The sequence below is a fragment of the Chelonoidis abingdonii genome, chromosome 13 (assembly GCF_003597395.2).
Source record: "Chelonoidis abingdonii isolate Lonesome George chromosome 13, CheloAbing_2.0, whole genome shotgun sequence".
NCBI classification, from domain to species: domain Eukaryota; kingdom Metazoa; phylum Chordata; order Testudines; family Testudinidae; genus Chelonoidis; species Chelonoidis abingdonii.
In genome coordinates, this window is record NC_133781.1 from 4,777,803 (window position 1) to 4,791,234 (window position 13,432).

General features: G+C 46.3%; 1 protein-coding gene across 1 annotated transcript in view; it reads right to left on the bottom strand.

Annotated features, from left to right (window-relative positions):
- The window catches only part of LOC116837181 (uncharacterized), a 91,092-nt gene that overhangs the window by 55,684 nt on the left and 21,976 nt on the right, over nt 1-13,432 (bottom strand). The window lies entirely within an intron of this gene.

Sequence of the window (13,432 nt, forward strand, 5' to 3'; positions counted from 1 at the left end):
GTAAACTGGGAGGTCAGTAGATAGCACTGGAGGTAGGGATAGCATACAGAGGGACCTAGACTAATTAGAGTTTGGGCAAAAAGAAACCTGATGAGTTCAACAAGTCTAAGTGCGGACTCTGCACTTGTCTGGAAGAATCCATGGACTGCTACAGACTAGGACGAAATGGCTAGGCAGCAGTTCTGCAGAAAAGACATAGGTTACAGTGGTATGAGAAGCTGGAGATGAGTCAGAACAGTGTGCCTTGTTGCCAAGAAGGCTAATGGCATTTTGGGCTGTATATAGTGGGTATTGCGCAGCAAATCAAGGGACATGATCATTCCCCTCTATTCACATTGGTGAGGCCTCATCTGGAGTACTGTGTCCAGTTTTGGGCTCACACTACAAGAAGGATGTGGAAAAAATTGGAAGAGTCCAGTGGGGGCAATGAAATATGATGGGCTGGAGCACATGACTTATGAGGAGAGGCTGAGGGAACTGGGCTTGTTTAGTCTGCAAAGAGAAGATGAGGGAGGATTTGATAGCTGCTTAACACCTGAAAGGGTTCCAAAGAGGATAGAGCTCAGCTGTTCTCAGTGGTGGCAGATGACAGAACAAGGAGTATGTCTCAAGTTGGAGTGGGGAGGTTTAGGTTGGATATTAGGAAAAACTTTTTACTAGGGAGGGTAGTGAAGCAACTGGAATGGGTTACATAGTGAGGTGGTGGATCTCCTTCCTTAGAGGTTGACAAAGCCCTGGCTGGGATGATTTAGTGGATTGGTCCTCCTTTGAGCAGGGGCTTGGACTAGATGACCTCCTGAGGTCCCTCCAACCCTAGTATTCTGATGATTCTATAAGAGCAGTGGAAGACTGCCAGAATGTGTTATAGTTATCCAAAATAGGACATGTGCACATGTACCTTACAGGCTCGCCAGAGGATTCAGGGGGCCTGGGGCAAAGCAATTTCGGGGTCCCCCCATAAAAAAAAGTTGCAATACTATAGAAATACTAATTCTTGTGGGGGCCCTGCAGGACCCAGGGGCCTGGGTCAAATTGCCCCACTTGTCCCCCCCCCGCCCCGCCCAGGGCAGCCCTGGTACCTTATACCACTAAAACTCATTGTGGAATAGAGTAATGCCAATTCCAAATAGGATTAATTAAAGCGGGAAAAGATACTGGATAAATCAAAAAGAACTCTTATTTCTGAACTTGAGGCAGTTTATGCCAAAAAAAGCTAAAGTTATACTGTAATAATTTTGCCATGTAGGCCTTAAACATTGGATTTTCCATTTTTGGCCCCATCCTGTCTATATCACTCAGTGGTAGGAGAATGGTTCCATACTGTTAGGCTGTTTTTTTCTGCAATTTCTTGACTGCAGCTTTAGCAGAAAAATCCATCCCTTGCTAAAATAATTCTGGTTCAGGACTGTAAATGGCAGCAGGGGGCACATTTCACTGCCCATGAAGGAGGGCGGCAATCTGCACAAAGGGCCCCTCCTCACCCCATCTCTGTTTGTGTGTGTCTACGAGGCCCAGAGATGGTGTTGGCACTGGCTCACCTGTTGTCTCAATGCCCATCAGCACTTGCAGGAGTTGATACAGGTATGGGAGATCAAATTCCCCCTGGAATGAGAGAATAGCAGCAGCACCAGATTTTGAAAGTGAAGAAACAGGATATCTGCAGTGGTGTAGGGGCTGTCAGAGGGGACAGCACCAGGGTGAGGAGCTGTGGGGTTGTGAAAGTGCCAGGAAGTTTTAATTAATTTATTAATATCCATCATACAAAAATACTAATCAATGTTTTGTATTGTGGAAACATGCTAGTATAAACCTGATTGATCAGAATCAGTGTACAGACACATTTTTAACACTGTGGGATAGCAAAAGAATTAGGTTGTTTGGGGGGCAATGCATAACAGTTATGGAGTATTTCAATTTTTTAAATATTTTTGATTTTGGCAGTACAAAAATATATTTTTTGTCTAGAATGAAGAACGCCACTATGTATTGTAAAAAATATTTAGCCTAAAGTAAAGGCTATGGAAGTAAAACACCCAATTAGAAATATAAACACTTCTGCAGAAAAAATAACATCAATGTGGCTAATGAAGTAATAGAAGAGTAAAAGAAATGCTTCAGTGTTTACAGGTTGGGATGACTGGTTACACAAATTAGGAATTACATATTCCTGGAAGTCTAAACCAGCATTAATTGTTATAAGAAGGAGCTGCTATTTTAGCTATATGGATTCTGTGGGAGATGCAACACATAATCAGTGGTTGCAGGATCAGCTTGCAATCAAAAGCATCTATCCTAAAAATAAATAAATAAATTTAAACAAACAGTGCGAGTATTCCCATTGATACCAATCTCAAGCTGCTGGAATCTGCTAAAAGCTTCAAAATAAGGAGTCTAGTTCACCTTAAAGGCTCAGACATGAAAAGTCAAATAAAGAGAATCAAAAATGTATTTTTTAAAAAATATTCAGGATGTTTGGGGCCTGGCTCATGATTCCTGAATTTGTGGGGTTGCCAATGCTGTATAGCGATGTCTAGTCAAAGTTACAGTTTACATTTGCCTTAGAGAAGGATTTCATACATGATAGAATAGTGCCTGTAGAGGATATTTGGTAAGTAAAACCCAGATCCACAAGGAGACTTAGGCATCCAAATACCAGATTTAGGCACCATTGCAATCCACAAAAACCCCACTCAGCTGCCACATAATCTCTAGATGCCTAAACTCATTTTGTGTCTAAATTTTCACAGAAAAATCCCACTAAGTTTCTGCCTCTGGACATGTGCACAACACACCATTCTAGGTAACCCAGAGGGATCCTCAAATCCTCCCAAAATAGGTGTGGAAAACCATAACTCACCCCTGCAGCCCAATCCAATTAACATGCACGGAGCAAAGCTACCAGCTAGGGCCTCATTCAAAATATTGCCTGAGGAGGAGGTACCAGTCTTATAACGGTTGGTCCAGAAGACATAGCACTCACCTGGGATTTGAGAGAAGCAGATTCAGTTCTTCCCTCTGCCTGAGGGTTAGAAAGGATTTAAACAGGAGTCTGCCACACCCCTCTGGAGAAGGGTCGTAACCACTGGGATATGCAATATTCTGATGGAAGTGGGGGGCCTCCCTCAGTTTCTCTTGTTGAATTTGTTCCACTTTGGATATAATAATTAGAGAGACATTTAAATAGGATGAGTGGAGCCTGCATTTCCCTCCCAGATAGATGCTCTAACCACCGGTTTTAGGGTCATTCTCAAATTCTTTCTCTGCCCATTCTTAGTTTTGATTTGTAACATGCTCAAATTTCCTAGATAGACCTTGGGTCTAATCCATTATAGCTGCCCCATATTAATATGTAGGCTTAGAAGTCACTGTCCAGTGGTGGATTTATATTAGAAACTTTGTGGGGAGGGGCGGACGGACACTTAGCCTGTTTTTTTGTTAGAAGGGTCAGAATGGAAATTACACTTTGGTATTTGTAAAGAAAGGTGTGATCAATTTTCAACAATTCCAGCATTTAGATTGGAAACCTTACCTTTGACAAAGATAAAATTCCTAGTTTGGACATACTCCTCTCTGTACTTTGGTAAACATCTCTGTTGATAAAGTATTCGAAGGATTGAATAGTAGATACAAACTGATTTATTCCCTTCAATATTTGTTAAAATATCTTAATATCTGATGCCACAAACACTTACAACACTTGCACATTTTTGGATATGTGAGTGGCTCATTGACTTCATTTAATCTATATTAAACTGGGGGAGGGGGTTGGTTGATGGGGTCCCACCGGGGTGCCACCTGGAACTGGGGTACCACTGGGCTGCCCTGACCTACCAACTCCCTTTACTGCTGTGACCAGCCTGCCAAACCCTCTCCTATGCTTCAACACACATGCAGGTAGGGACACACCTAGCTGCTCAAGTGCACACTCCCCTCTGGAGTGTAAACCCAAAATGATACTGTCTTGTGCTGCACAGAGATCTGCACAGCTTAAGCTCATGAAATTTGCCCCCTCCCTCAATGTGGAGAAGGATATGCAACAGCTTTGCACCCCAAGTTATAACTCCCACACACTGGTTTTAGACAAAGCAAAAATAAGGTTTTTTTTTTAAACTATAAAAGATAGATTTTAAGGGATAGCAAACAGATCAAAGCAGATTACCTAACAAACAAACAAAACACACAAACTAAACTTAATATACTAAAGAGATTGGATATGAATATCAAATTCTCACCCTTAATGATTATTCAAGCAGGCTGCAGATTCTTAAGGGGCCAGCTGCACTTGCTTACAGCTTAAAACCCTAAGGTGTTCCTTTCACAGGCTAAAAATCCCTTTAGGTTGGGTCCAGCATTTCCCCCAGTTCAGTCCTTGTTCCTCAGGTGTTTCTCAGAGTCTCTTTGGGGCAGGGAGTCAGTGAAGAAGCACAATGATGTCACTTCCCTGCCTTAAATAGCTTTTGCATACGGTGGGAAGGTATCAAAGCTTGGTTCCCACGCTGGTTGGTGGAAAAATACTGGTATTTCAAGATGGAGTTCAGTACCAGGTGACCTGGTTTTATGCCCCTGTAGTGCCACAGCAGCCATTGCTCAAAGGCCGTTTGTAGTGTCCTCAGTAGACCAACCCCCACCCCCGCACCCCACCTTGGTAAGAGATAAACTTCCTCTAAGGCCTATGGTTTTCTCCTAATGGCCCTTTAACCTTAACAGACCCTTTCCAGTCAGCCATCTAGACTGACAGTCTTTTGCCTAATGGGCGTTCCTCACGTGTAAACACATTTGTAATACAGCTATATAGTCAATATTCCTAACTAGAGGTACAAAAATGATATATGCATACAAATAGGATAATTATACTCGGTAAATAATAACCTTTCCAATGATCTCACATGATCTACCTTGCATTATGCTTATGTTATAATCATATCATATATTACTGTGAAGAATAGGGGGTGCAGTGTCACAGGGGGATTAATGGTGTCTGGGTGGTGTCACGATAATTGGGGCCCTAGTAGGCCTATCAAAGCTGTAGGCCTAACTCTGGGAAAGCGGATAAAAGTTTGTAAATGTTGCAATAAAGTATAAACAAAAATGTTGATGTGAAAAGGTGTAAAATGGGGATAGAAAAACTGAAACAATTGAAACAAAAGAGCCTAGTGATACAACTGTGTTAAGATCATAGAATCATAGAATATCAGGGTTGGAAGAGACCTCAGGATGTCATCTAGTCCAACTCCCTGCTCAAAGCAGGACCAACACCAACTAAATCATCCCAGCCAGGGCTTTGATAAGTGGGCCTTAAAAACTTCTAAGGATGGTGATTCCACCACCTCCCTAGGTAACCCATTCCAGTGCTTCACCACTCTCCTAGTGAAATACTGTTTCCTAATATCCAACCTAGACCTCCCCACTGCAACATGAGACCATTACTCCTTCTTCTGTCATCTGCTACCACTGAGAACAGTCTAGATCCATCTTCTTTGGAACCTCCCTTCAGGTAGTTGAAGGCTGCTATCAATTCCCCCCTCTCATTCTTCCCTTCTGCAGACTAAACAAGCCCAGTTCCCTCAGCCTCTCCTCATAAGTTATGTGCCCCAGCCTCTAATCATTTTCGTTGCCCTCCGCTGAACTCTTTCCAATTTGTCCACATCCCTTCTGTAGTGGAGAGACCAAAAGAGGACGCAATACTCCAGGTGTGGCCTCACCAGTGTCGAATAGAGGGGAATAATTACTTCCCTCAATCTGCTGGCAATGCCCCTACTAATACAGCCCAATATGCCATTGGCCTTCTTGGCAACAAGTGCACACTGCTGACTCATATTCAGCTTCTCGTCCACTGTAACCCCTAGGTCCTTTTCTGCAGAACTGCTGCCTAGCCATTCAGTCCCTAGTCTGTAGCAGTGCGTGGGATTCCTTCATCCTAAGTGCTGGACTCTGCACTTGTCCTTGTTGAACCTCATCAGATTTCTTTTGGCCCAATCCTCTAATTTGTCTAGGTACCTCTGTATCCTATCCCTACCCTCCAGCATATCTACCACTCCTCCCACTTTTTGTAAGCTTCCTTTTTGAGTTTAGGCTCACCAAAGATTTCACTGTTAAGCCAAGCTGGTCGCCTGCCATATTTGCTATTCTTTCTGCACTTCGGGATACCTGGTAAACAATAGAAGTTTAGGACTAGAAATCAGTGGAACAGAATTGGTGTGTTTTAAATTAGGCCTAACTGGTGAAAAAAATTAATGAGGGGATGGGCTTTTCTATTCATCATTCCCCTTTTGGGGACCTCCAAAAGAGATATTGGGAGGGAAACTAGCAGATGTGGACAATCAAAGTATCATAGAATCATAGAATATCAGGGTTGGAAGGGACCACAGGAGGTCGTCTAGTCCAACCCCCTGATCAAAGCAGGACCAATCCCCAACTAAATCAATGGATAACTGAAAGCTAAGAGAAGATGGTGGGCAATGGTATAACAGGCCAGGGGAGGATAAGCATCCCCTGGCACAGCTGCTAGACATCTGGGCCATGGTGACTCTGCCTGTGCTCCGCCTCTTTCCCTCCCTGCTCCACCCCTTCCTCAAGGCCCTTGCCACTGCCTAGTGATGCCCTCCTCTCCTCTACTCTGTCCCCCATCTCCAGAGGTCTCCACCACTCACCATATCCCTCCTCACCCCTCCTCTGCCCTGAAGGGACCTCACCTACCCACCCACCACATCCGCCCTTATCCCCCTGCCCCCATGGGGGAGGGGAGGTGAGGAGAGGAGGAACGTGGTAGGCAGTGGCGGGAGGCCGAGCAGGAGAGGGGGCCGACTGCAGTAGGGGGCAGGACCTGAGGCAGTGCAAAGGTGGGACCTGGGGTGCAGAGGGGGTGGAATGTGGGCAGGGCCACAGGCAGACAAGGCAGGACAGGGAGCTTCACCCAGGGGAAGCTTCACTTGCCGCCCAGGGAGAACATGAACCCATGAGAGGAGGCTCTTTGGTCTCTGTGCTGGAGGGGAGGAGAGGAGGTGTCTATTAGTGATCTTCTTTCCAGGTCCTGGGTGGTGTTTCTTCTGTTTATTTCTTCATATCTTGATTTATAGCCCCATCCTCGCAGGTTGGGGGTGGAGACCTTCTCTGGGTGGGCTACTCAGGTCCTGAGTACTGACCTTTATGGAACAAAATCAACTCTTTCCTTGCCCCTTAAGTGAGATTTCCAATTTCCAAACCTGATGTGATCTCCTGGCTTGAACAATAGGAAGGGCTGTGGGTCCCAGATCATCATCTCCAGGGGACTGAGGAAAGGGAAATCCCAAGAAATGCCTGTACAGCTGAGGAATTGACTTAGAAACCAAGTTTTATATCCTCAGATTAGAGCTCAATCATGGGTTTTGTAGCCAATTATTTTAGTTTAGTATTCATTTTTTGTGTGATGTTATGATTAATCAATGTTATATTCTATATACTCGTATGTTAATCAAAGTTGATTTGTAGGATTATAAAAGTATATGATCAATCAATATTTAGAGGCACTAGGTAGCAGACACAAGTCAGACAAGCTGAAATGCAAGAAGCCCGCAGATTGAAGCCCGCAAGACTTTAGCTTGGCTATTTTAGGCCTTGGATACAAGAAATGATGGCATAAGTTAACGACCAAGAAATAACCCGAAAAGTATGGGAAAGAGGCAGAAATTGGTACTATTGCGAAAGTAAGGTTAAAGTTAAATCATAAAATGCTGTAACAACAAATATTGCCTCTAACGTGTGCCTTAACCACAAGACAAAGGTGGTACGTCAATCTACACAGTCACTAAAATTCAGGGACACAGGACCAATAAGGAAGAGAGGGATGATGGACTAAAATTCAGGAGACACAGACCAATAAGGAAGAGAGGGATGATGCTTTTATGTACATGCACAGAATGTAAGTATAGACAAAATCACAGTATAAAAAAGGGTGCCCAAAGTAGGGAAATTAAGCTTCCTATGGGAAACTCCAGCAGGAACCACTCTCGTATTGCTAATCAATCTACTTGAGGGCCAACAGACTCTAACACCGCCTAGGAGAATGTGAGTATATCTATAGTTATTATTAGTGCCTGGTTTCTTTGGAATCATATATGTTGTGACTTTTACAATTTTATTGGCAACTTTAATAAAACTACTAAAAGATAAATGCTCTTGTAATTGTGTGTTACTTGCCTATGGTTTCATGTGTTCCTATGGGCTCCAGAATAGAACAAACAGAGATAACTCTGTTGAACTTGAGACTGTAGCTGCCAGAGCTGAACCCAGGGAAGTATGATTGACATTAAATAGAATAAAAGGCTACAGTTTTCACCAATCCTGTCTCACCTTGCAGCCTCTCCCCTCACTTATATTCACATAGGGTGTGGGGACAGAACTGGTCCCCCTCCTATCTTCTAGGGATGTGTTTTTATCTACCCAACAGTTATTTAGGTTTGTTTCCTCTTTCCTGGTCCTTTCTTCTAAGCTTCTCTTTCCTCCCTGGCACAGGGAGTGACACCTGTCAGGATTCTCCCTCTATTCCAGCAGGGATTGGACAGTGAATGAGAATGAGGAAGAGAATCCTCAGCAAGAAGGTCCTGAGTGAATAGAACCAAATGGGTTGCTATTGGGAAGAGCCAAAGGGAACTTTTCCCAGAGTCCTGAGCAGAGATAGAGTCAGTGCAGGACATAGAGGGTTTGGCTACACTTGCAGCTGTACAGCGCTGGGAGTTAAAGCTGTCTTCGTACAGCTGTGTAAGGAAAGCGCTGCAATCTGGCCACACTGACAGCTACCAGCGCTGCAGTGTGTCCACATTTGCAGCATTTGCAGCAATGTTGGGAGTGGTGCATTATGGGCAGCTATCCCACAGAGCACCTCTTCCCATTCTGTAAAAGCAGCAGAGAATCCTGTGGCACCTTATAGACTAACAGACGTTTTGGAGCATGAGCTTTAGTGGGTGAATACCCACTTTGTCAGATGCTTTTACAGATCCAGACTAACACGGCTACCCCTCTGATACTCTTCCCATTCTGGCGCCATGGGTTGTGGGGGGGCGGAGGGTGCGGGTCATTCTGGTTCCTGTCCCAACGCCCCGTGATGCATCGCTTCACATCCCAGCAATCTCTGTGTTTCCATCCACATTTGGCGCCATCTTTCAATGGCTTCTGTGCAACGTGATCTGTGTTCTGTTTCAGTCTGCAGGAAATGGAGCCTGAACTGCTGAGGAGTATGCTGACGAGTCTCACCAGCACATCATGTTTGGCATTTGAGCTATTCCTTAAGATCCAAAGTGACAGTGAGGAGTCCGACGATGATAGTGAGTCGTGTAATGTGTACGACACGAAATTGCTTGTGGCAGTCACAGACATGCTTGGCACTGTGGAACGCTGCTTTTGGGCTTGAGAAACAAGCGCTGAGTGGTGGGATCACATCATCATGCAAGTCTGGGATGACAAGCAGTGGCTGCAGCACTTTTGGATGAGAAAAGCCACTTTCATGGGACTGTGTGAGGCGCTCCCCCCACCCTGCGGCACAAGGACATGAGATTGAGAGCTGCCCTGCTGGTGGAGAAGCGGTTGGCTATTGCAATCTGGAAGCTGGCAACTCCAGACAGCTACCAATTGGTCGGGAACCAGTTTGGAGTGGGAAAGTAGACCGTTGGAATCGTGTTGATTCAAGTTTGCAGGGCCATTAATCGTATCCTGCTAAGAAGAATCATGACTCCGGGGAACGTGCAGGATATTGTGGATGGCTTTGCCCAAATGGGTTTCCCTAACTGTGGATGGGACGCATATTCCTATTCTGGGACCACCCCACCTAGCGTCCGAGTACGTTAATCAGACGGGGTATTTCTCTATGGTTCTCCAGGCACTTGTGGATCACCGTGGGCGTTTCATTGACATAAACGCAGGCTGGCTCGGAAAGGTGCATGATGCATGCATCTTTCGGAACACTGGCCTGTTCAGGAAGCTGCAAGCCGGGACTTTTTTCCTAGACCAGAAGATCACAGTAGGGGATGTCGAAATGCCCATTGTGATCCTTGGAGACCCCGCTTACCCGTTCATGCCGTGGCTCATGAAACTGTACACAGGGAGCCTTGACAGCAGCAAGGAACGATTCAACTACAGGCTGAGCTGGTGCGAATGACTGTGGAGTGTGCTTTTGGCTGTTTAAAGGGGCGCTGGTGATCTCTGTATGGGAAGCTGGACTTGGGTGAAAACAGCATCCCCGCAGTTATACCTGCGTGCTGTACCCTCCATAATATTTGTGAAGGGAAGGGTGAAAGATTCAGTCAGGCATGGACCTCCGAGGTTCAAAGCCTGGAGGCTGAATTTGCACAGCCAGAGAGCAGGGCTATTAGAGAGGCCCAGCACAGGGCTGCAAGGGTTAGGGATGCCTTGAGGAAGGAATTTGAGGCTGAAAACCAACAGTAATGTTTGGTGCTCTGCATGGGAGTGAAGTCCAGTGGTTACAATGTTAGTAGGAATCTGTGTTTGCTAAGCTGATTTGCAGTGCCTGTTTCTTTTCTGGGCTAAGGTATCTTTAACTTTATGCAATAATAAAGACTCTTTTCAAAGCCAAAAATTCATTTATTGAAAAGAAAATTAATTTATTGAAAGAAACACAACTTTTTGGGAATCTGAAAGGGCAAGGGGGTGGGGTGGGGAACTATACAATCACAGATTTGCATATGTCCTGTCTGGAGTGCTGTGCAATGACTGCTGCACTTCAGGATGGCTATACTGCATGGCGATAGGGGTTGAGTGCAGAGGGTAAGGGTCGTAGTTCTCAGGGCTGCTTGGTGAATATACAGGTGTTGAAGGCAGCTGGTGGTGGTAAGAACCCGGATGTTGAGGAAGGGGGGTTGGAGCTGACATGAGGGCACAAGGGAAAGAGCTTTGGGAGAAAGGCTGCGGGGGGGGGGGGGGGGTCTGCCTGCATGGCTACGGAGCACTGGATAGAGTCTGCTTGGCGCTCCAGGATGCTTATCAGCCGCTTCTGCGCATTGCTTCCTTTGCGCTGCAGTTTTTTGCTTGCGGATCCTGCTTTCCCTCCCCTCCACTCCTGCGCTTTTTGATTCTCTGTGAGAATTGCTGCATCACTTCTTGCAGCATGTCTGTCTTTGCTTTTTCACGCTTCTTCCAGGTTTTGTAGTCTCTCAGCTGGTGATAACACAACAGCCGAGATCTCAAGGTGCATCTGTAAAGGCAAAATGCAACACTTAACAGAGCAGCATTGTTTATACCAGACAGAGTAATTCCCCCGCAGTGAAGCAGGGCACATTAACAGTCTTCACAATAGCATAATTTTCCCATCCCAAAGAGAGTGCACATAACCCATGGGAGCCCCGAAATGGTGAGTAAGGGGGACTGGATTGTTTCAGGGCTGTACTGGGTTTCTGGGTGTGTTGGGAAAGCAAACAGTGCAGGGGCACCTACACTGAACACTATCCCAACATTTCCACAGGAGTTTATCCTGGAAGATATCTCGCTGCTGCGGGTCACCTGGGAAGCACGGGAGGGTCTTCTACTGCAATGCGGATTCCGCCCTGGCCCCTATGCAGCTTGCCTGTGTGCAGCAATGGTCCCCCCACCCTCGTGGCACAAGTGGCGAGGACGCACGTTAGCCTGACTGGACAAGGACCACAGTGGCTCTCCCAATAAACCTGCACAAGCGCATTGCCCATGCTCTGGATGAGACTTTTGAAGAGATTACGAGGCCGATTACCGTGACGTGATTAGACCACATCAATGTGCTATTCCGCATCTAGGCATGCATGCAGCCCTAACCCTCCTCTCCCGAAAAATTTCCATCCTGAAAATAAAAGCTGCTTACCGGGAACCTGCTCCTCTGTTTGTCCTCCACCAAGTACTGGCTGCTACGACTGGCTGCCTTCCTCCTGGCTGCATGCCTTCTGGGACTCCGGGGTGTCTCCCCCAACCCCAGTACCTTCACTCTTGCTTTCCTGCTCCTCCTCCCCCTGCTCTGAAGTGTCCATCATGGTCCTCGGAGTGGAGGTGGGATCACCCCCAAGTATCGCGTCCAGCTCTTTGTAGAAACGGCAGGTCATGGGGGCAGCACCAGAGCAGTGGTTTCCCTCACAGGCTTTGCAGTAGGCACTCCCCAGCTCCTTCACTTTAACCCTTCACTGCAGTGCGTCCTGGTCATGGCCCCTTTCCATCATGGCCCTTGATATCTGCCCAAAGGTATTGTAACTCCTATGGCTGGAGCGCAGCTGGGACTGCACAGCTTCCTCCCCTCAAACACTGATGAGGTCCAGCAACTCACCACTGCTCCATACTGGGGCTTATTTGGTGCATGGAGGCATGGTCACCTGGAAAGATTCACTGATTGCACTCCACACCTGGCTGAGCAAACCAGAAGGGGATTTTTAAAATTCCTGGGGATTTTAAAGGGCGGGTCTGATGGTTAGTTACCTGAGGCCAGGGCAGTAGAGTTCGAACTGATGAGCAGAGGGGCTAGAACAGGCATTCTGGGATACTGCCGAATACTTCTGGAGGCCAATCACAGGGCTTTGGGTGGCCACACTGGCAGCGCAGCGCTGCAGCAGCAGCACTATACTCTTTAGTCCTCTCGTGGAAGTGGAGTACAAGCAGCGCTGCAACCGTGGAGATACAGCGCTGTATGTGCCTTCCCCGTGCAGAAGGGGAGTGAGTTACAGCGTTATAAAGCCACCACCAGCGCTGCAACTTTCAAGTGTAGCCAAGGCCAGAGGCAGCGGAGAAATCACCCAGACTATGTCTCCACTGCAATGTAAGCCAAAGGTTAGTGGGACTTGAGTCAGCAGACCCTGAGTTAAAAAACCCAGGGCTGAGCATCTACTCTCATTGATAACTGTCTGTTAACAATTTTCTAAGGTCTGCACAAACCTGGGGCTCTGGCATCCACTCTGCAGCACGCAGACACACGTCAAACCAAGCATATCCCAGACGCCCTAGTGCCCTTCTGAGGTGTGGCCATTCTAGCCCTTTGACGATAGTGCATTGTGAGAAAACTTAACTGCCCACTCTGCTCATTACAGGAATTTTGAACAGGCTGTAAATATAGCCAGCAGGGGGAGTTATTTTGGTCTGTGCGCTCCCAGCCACGGGAGCCAGGAACATGGAGGAGGTGTGTTTGCAATAACTTCTCTTGCTTGCGCCTTCACTCCTGTATCAGGAAATGGGCAGAATTCCCATAAGACACTGGTGGACATTTCAGTGGCATCTTCTGACCCACCAAATGCATGTGAAAGAATTTATGATAGAGCAGCAGAAGGAGTACCAGGCTTGGCAGACTCAAACTGGCTGATGCTGGCATTGTAATTGAACCCAGCACTGTAACCTAATGCTTGTATTTTGCAGATAGCAACCTAGAGCACAGGACTTGGAGCAAAGAAATTTATAAAAACCCAAACAAGAAGTTGACATTTTGTTTATATTACCTTTG